We start from the raw sequence: 7,861 nt of genomic DNA on the forward strand, positions 1-7,861 counted from the left end.
AGCCTCTGGCTACTGGGCCGCCTTGCATCTTCATTCCCTCCTACCTCTAACTGTTACATGGTTACTTCTTATTTCTCTCCCTGGTTATACAGATTCTGTTCTTCTAGACCCCAGGTAATTCTGCTTGCTCTTCACTCTGTTTCTGTCACAATTTTGATATGGTTGCAAGAGGGATGAACAAAGCTTCTATCATCTATGCCATTTTGCTCTGTCTATCGTAATTCTCATATTTAAGGTTTCACTGCTTTCTGCTAGAGTTAATTTTGGCAATTTGTTGGTTTAAAATTTTTTTCTTGAGATATCCTCTGACTTGGCTTGCTGGAATTGTTTAGTCAATTCACTGATTCATTTCCTGCTCTTCTTGAACGAAGTGCTCTAACAGCCTTATCTTTTCCTCCTACACGTTCTTTTTATATATCATTCTCCCAATGGATTCTTCTTTCCTGAAAATTTATGTTGGTTTTTATCTGTGTCCTGATGACTACCATATTGATATCTTCAGTTTCTTTGTTTCACTCGTTCTTTAGACACGTATTATTTCCAGGAAAGTTCCCCTAGAATGTCTCACTTTATTTTTAGTGCGTCAGAATTAACATAATCATCACCCTCATCAGAAAACTTTCTCACATCTGTCTTCATTAAATTCTACTGTTCCTTAGTTCCTTTAAAAAATCTTCCTTTAGTAATTTATCTGTTTTTTTTTTTTTTAAATTTAATGTTTTTGGACCTCTCCTGTTAGTTACCTTTGGTGTCATACAAGATTATATGCTTTAAAAATCCTTACCTGCAGCGGTCCAGCCACGACAGGATCCAGGGGGCCCCGAAGGTGGGCAAGGCGTTGGCCCAGGAGACAGTCGACTACACAACTCAGAGGCGGTGTGACACTGTTCCGTTTTATTGTGATTTGAGTACAACTTTTATACTTTCTATTTTGGCATTTGATTTTACTTTGTGGTTAAGATAGTAGGGAGTTAAATTTCTGTGGTTAGGTGAAGCAGAAAATCTTGTAGAGTAAATTATTATTAATATTCATGATTAACTAGTACATCCTTCTCTCAGTCATTAGAACAGAACTACCTGATGGAACAATCTAAACTTTTAATTCTTATATCTATTACGTAAGATACAGTTTGACTTAAGGAAAGGTGATAGATAGGTGTATTCGTAACAGCAAGTATTGGCTTGTGAGCAGACATTGTTCTTCTTTCTGCCTGAAGAAATCTTTTAAATGCTATTTGATTTATGCTATATCTAAAGTTCAAGCTGAACCTTTCTCATAGCTGTTCAAAAGTTTCCTTGGTGCAGTATTGAGGAAAATATTTATAAAAATCAGTTTTACAAAGCTGCTTTCGGAAGCTAAGGTTTTTTTCCTTTGTTTTTTAAGCACTAAGGAGGTCCTAACCTAGCCAGCCTTTCTATAAAACTTAAACTACTATAAGTCACATGAATTCCATCTTTATTCACCCTATGTATCATTATCTTCATTATAAGCTCCTGTATAAGGCAAAGGAGGACCAGGTAATCTTTTCATACTATTAGCCCCCCTAGGTGGATACCAGTTTTCCATTTATCCAGTAGGCCACAAAAGGAGGCCCTTCCATAGTAGGCACAGGCTTATGAGTAAATTTCTTATCCTTTACTAATTTTTCTACTAACTGCGTGGGAACAGGGGTATAAGCTGATTCTAGTAATTCAGCTTGTTATAATTTATTCATAACATCTTTAAGAGGCTCGTCAAAAGGAATTTCTCTTAATAATTGTTCAAATAAAGGGTTTACGCATTCTGGACACGTCAGGGTGACTAGAGCTGATTCCATACGCAGGGAATTTACTATGTTTTCCTTATAGCCAATTTTGAGGAAATCCACTTGTACAGCGTTTACACTTACTAGAATTTGTGCTACCCAAATTCCCCCTATTAATAGGATCGTTCCTAAGAAACCAATTATCCCTAAACACATGCCACATCCTTGTTCTTGACGATGCATTCCTTGAAGCCTCTGTCCCCATCTCCAGACCTTGTCACGCAGTAGGGTAGAAAGAGGACGCGGCACTTACCTAAGAAATTCTAATTCTGTTTGGATTTTCTGATCTCTTTATGTGTTTGTTTCTTTCTTAGATGATATCAGATTCCTTTACTGAGAATATCCCGTTTTGTCCTATATCTCCTTTAACAAAATAATTCAACAGTGACTCCCTAATGCCTGGTATAGTACATAAAAATTGTGTTCTTTAAAGAATACCCATATCATCACAGATTGCTGATCCAACATTTTATGTCACTGATTTCCAAAGTTCACTCTCTCCTATATATTTACTATTTTCCTACTGCTCTCTACAGATATATTTTTCTGAACATGGTGGGCCTTTATTGATGGTATGTGCTGTGTATTTTAAGCTTGGTTTTTATCTCCTCCTTGAAATACTGCTTAATCCTCCTCACTCCATTTTGTATGGGTTTGGTCTGTGTTATATCTAAGGTTTTTATTGCTTTTAAAAAGTTTTTCTTTTTGCAATAAGAATATAAGGTGTTCAACAAATTATTTCGAATGCTTCTTTGGGGGTAAGCATGGGAAGGATCTTACTGATCCATTCAGATACTATTCCTAAAGGAAGACCAAATAGAGACAGTCCATCAAAAGGCAGAGTAAAAACACAAAGAGGTAATAGGAGAAAATAGGACAACTAGGAGATCATGCCAGGAAGCTTAACCTCTGAATTATTGCAATTCCAGAAAAAGAGAGTAAAGAAAATGGAGAGAAAAACATGTTACAGGAATAATTTAAGAAAATTAATTTTCTTACTGAAAATGTCCAGTAAATGATGGCTAGCAAAATATATGAAAATAAACTGACATTAACCCAAATCACAAAATTTCAAAACGCTAATTATCAAGGAGCTTCCCAAGAGAAAGAGAAAAGGACTTAAGTAGCATACCTGCAAACGAATTGGTTGTATACTTCAACAGCAGTAATGGAACATAGAACATTAAAGAGTAATACTTTTAAAAATTTGACAAAAAATATTTTTGACCTAGAATTTTAATACCATACAAAACTATTAATTATGTTTTGGTATAGAGTACTGACATTTTCAGACATGCATGGTCTCAGAGAATTTATCTCTTATTCATAGTTATGTCAGGAAACTACTGGAAAAGGAAGAGATGAGATCAAGGTAGCAGGATCCAGAAAACAATATAAGTAAGAGAACCTAAGACAAAGGAGGAGGTAGAACCAATGTTCACAGTTGTGCAGGAGTTCTACAGGGCAATCGGTGAAGACTGGAGAAGTTCCTGAAGAACATGAAAATGTCAAAGTCAGTGTTACAATGACTACTTTAGGAGTTCACAGGCCAGAGGGTGGGGAGGGTGGGCGGGAAGACCTTTGAAGGTAATACGAGGAGATTGAGAAAAGTAATATTTCAGTATTAGCCACACACTCACACAATACATTTTGAATAAGTAGGCAGAAAGAAGAAAAGCAAGCTAAGTGGTGTAGACGGGCATGTGTACATATACAAACATGCAATAAATCTGACTTTGTAGAGAATAATTTGTACTGCGATCCTACTGGAATAGAATGTATTTGTTGGTGCTAGTGAACTACTGTAGATAATTAGATCTGTTGGCCTAAAAGTGTTACAGACGGGCTCTGAGTACAGGAATTACATATATAATTTGAACATTGTGACAGTACAGTATAGTAAAGATATTGGTTGATTTGTTTTCTTTGTTTTAAAGAAATGAGAATAAAATTTGAGAAAGGTCTAAGTTTATAATAGTCACAGTAAATAAAACCATAAGTATCAAGGTTTAATATTAGAATTAAAGGTAAATATAGTTTTAGAGGAAAGACAAGAAATGTCTATAAATGAGGACAGTTGGGGAAGAAAATAGGAAGTAATGATCGATGAACAGAATGTAGTATTAAGATGTTGATTTTTTTCCCACAATTGTTCATTAAGCACCAGCTATGTGTCAAGCCCTGGACCAGCCATTGGAAGAGTAGTATATCTAATTATAGGCTGCATACTTTGATTTCTGATTTTATTGTTGAGTTAATTTTATCTTCCTTTTCCTGACAGATGAAGAATTTAGATTAAAAAGTGAGAATTTCTGAAGAATATTTATTCTCTTTTGAGATGATGGATCAGTTCACAAGGAATACTTCACTTTGCTCCATTTTAGAAGACTGGCAAGTTATGGCAAACCATGACAACCTTTTAAGTCAATTTAGAGGGGTTAATCAGAACTTAGTATGTATTAGAGAAATTATCCTCAAACCCTTATAAATGTTCTAAATGTTTGAAAACCTTTTTCAGAAAACACATCTTAATAATTCATATTGTTGAGAAACATTTTGACAGCAAAAAATGTGGGAAAGCCATTAGAAGTAAGCCTTCAGCACTCATTATACATCAGAGAAGTCATATCGGAGATAAACCCTGTGAATGTGCAGAATGTGGAAAAGGCTTTACTTGTAAGGTAGATCTCAAGACACATCAGAAATTTCATACTAAGGAGAAACCCTATGAATGTGCTGTGTGTGGAAAAAAACTTCTCATGTAAGTCAGATCTCTACAAGCATCAGACAGTTTATATTGGAGAGAAGGCCTATGAATGTACCAAATGTGGGAAAGCCTAAAGTCTTCTTCCTAAAAGCACCCCTCAGTAAGCATCGGATAACCCATACTGAAGAGAAGCCCCATGAATGTAACAAGTGTGGGAAAGCTTTCATCTTGAAGCCAGAATTCATCAGATATCAGAGGGATTCATTCTGGGGAGAAACCTTATAAATGTGTACTGTGTGTTGAAAAGCCAGGTGGCCCCTCCCAGGAGGCACCAGCTTGCATGCCAAGTGGCCGGCTTTGATCTGAGCCAGTGCACCACCCAGGGCCATAACCAAGGATGACATACCCAAAGGGTAGGCTGAGAAAGCACCAGAGCCCTGGTAAAGAAAATCTTCCTCTGGGTCAGCCCCTGCACAACAGCTCCTCCACTGTAGTCACTGGCTAGTCCTCATAATCAGCTTGAGAGTCAGTCCCTCCTACTAATGTGCAAATTGCAGCCAAGCCTCAACTAAACAGAAGAACACACACAACCTATTCAAGGGGCAATCCTAGAGCACCCACCTCAAGTGACCAAAGAAACTGTGCCACTGGGTCCTACAGGACACCTACTATATAAGGCCACTCTACTAAGACTGGGTGACCTAGTCACTCTACATAGTACATAGAAACAAACAGAGGGAGGAAGACAAAATGGGGAGACAAACATGTCCCAAAAGAAAGAACAGAAGAAAGCTTCAGAAAAAAAAAAAACTAAACAAAATGGAGACAAGCAGGCTACCAGGTACAGAGTTCAAAACACTGGTTATAAGGATGTTCATTGATCTCAGTGAGAACTTCAACGGAGAGGTAGGAAACATAAAAATGGAGATAGAAAACATGAAAAAGAACTAGTCATAAATGAAGAATGAAGTATCTAAACTAAAGAATTCATTAGAGGGAATCAGCTGTAGATTAGATGAAGCAGAGAATTGAGTCAGTGATTTGGAAGATAAGGTAGCAAAAACACTCAATTGGAACAGTGAAAAGAAAAGGGAATTTTAAAAAATGAGGATAATTTAAGGGGCCTCTGGGACAACATCAAGCATACCTACATTTGTGTCATAGGGATACTAGAAGAAGAGAGAGACCAAGGAATTGAAAACCTATTTCAAAAATTAATGACTGAAAACTTCCCTAACCTCGTGAAGGAAATAGACATAGAAACCCATGAAGCACAGAGGGTCCCAAATAAAATTAACACAAAGAGGCCCACACCAAGACATGTCATAATTAAAATGCCACAGATTAAAGAGAGAGAATCTTAAAAGCAGCAAGAGAAAAGCAATTACTTACCAAAAAGGGAGCTCCCAGAAGACTGTCAACTATCATTTAGAATCAAAGGACAGATAAAGAGCTTCCCAAACAAGAAAAAGCTAGGAGTTCATCACCACCAAACCAATATTACAAGAAATGTTAATGGGACTTCTTTAAGAAAAAGAAGAAAAAAACATGAATAATAAAATGTCAACAATTACATATCTAGCAACAGTTACTTTCAATGTCAATTAATTAGGTGCTCCAATCAAAAGACGTAGGGTGGCTGAATGGATAAAATAAAACCCTTACTTATGCTACTTACAAGAGACTCACTTCAAATCTGAAGATACACACAGACTGAAAGTAAAGAGATGGAAAAAATATTTCATGAAAATGGAAACAAAAAAGCTAGGGTAGCAATACTTATACCAGACAAAATGGGCTTTAAAACGAAGACTCAGTAATCCTAGTTCTGCATGTATATATCCAAAGAAACCTGAAACACTACTTTGAAGGGACATATGCGAATCCATATGTTCATTGTAGTATTATTTATGATAGCTAAGATATGGAGGCAACCTAGATGTCCCAGGTGACAAAGAGGTAGTACATATATACAATGGAATATTACTCAACCATAAAAAAACAATGAAATCTTGCCATGTGCAACTACATGGATGAACCTAGAGGATATTGTGCTGAGTGACGTATTCAGAGAAAGATAAATGCCATGATTTCTCTTACATGTGGAATCTAAAGAACAAAATTAAAAAAACAAACAAAAAAAAAACACCAGAAACTCATAGATACATCAAAACAGAAAATATTTAATGGTTGCCAGACAGGAGAGAAATTGAAGGAGTGGGTGAAAAAGAGAAGGGATTAAGAAATACAAATTGGTAGTTGCAAAGTAGTTATGGGGATATAAAGTAAAGCACAAGGAATATAGTCAATAATGTTATAATAACTATATACAGTGTCAGGTGATGCTATCTTATTTGTGTTATCACTTTGTAAGTTATATAAATGTCTAATCACTATGTTGTCCACCTGAAACTAATATATGCCAACTGTAATTTAAAAATAAAACCTTAAAGACTCCACCGAAAAACTGTTTAAAACAATGAACAAATGCAGTAACTTTGCAAGATACAAAATCAATGTACAAAAATCCATTGTGTTTCTATACACTAACAACGAAATTTCAGAAAAAGAAATGAGAAAAACAATTCCTTTTGCAATTCCAACACATTAAAATACCTCGGAATACACTTAACAAAGCATGTGAAGGACCTATACACTGAAAACTACAAGACATTATTAAAAGAAGTTGAAGAAAACATAAAGAAATGGAAAGAGCAATGAGATACCATCTCACACCTGTTAGAATAGCTGTTATAAACAGGACAAGTAATAACAAATGTTGGAGAGGATGTGGAAAAAAAGGAACCCTCTTACACTGCTGGTGGGATTGCAATTGGTACAGCCGCTATGGAAAACAGTATGGAGCTTCCTCAAATAACTAAGAATTGATTTACCATGTGATCCAGCAATCCCTCTACTGGATATTTACCCCAAAGACTTGAAAACATATATCCGAAAAGATATTTGCACACCAATGTCCGTAGCAGCATTTTTCACGGTGGCCAGGACATGGAAGCAACTGGTGTCCTACAATAGATGATTGGATAAAGAAGCTGTGTTACATAAATACAGTGGAATATTACACAGCTGTAAGAAGAGATGAAATACTGCCATTTGCGACAACATGGATGGACCTTGAGATAATCATGCTAAGCAAAATAATCCAGACAGAAAAAGTTGAAAACCGTGTGATATCACATATATGTGGGATAAAACCTAAAAGCAACAAATGAACAGGACAAACAGAGACTCATGGACATGAACAGTAGACTAGTGATTACCAGAGGGTAGGGGGAGAGGGGAGATGGGGGAGGTACATGGGTTAAAATGGGTCAAATATGTGGTGACA

This window comes from Pteropus medius, unplaced genomic scaffold, assembly GCF_902729225.1.
Source record: "Pteropus medius unplaced genomic scaffold, Ma_sr-lr_union100, whole genome shotgun sequence".
NCBI lineage: Eukaryota > Metazoa > Chordata > Mammalia > Chiroptera > Pteropodidae > Pteropus > Pteropus medius.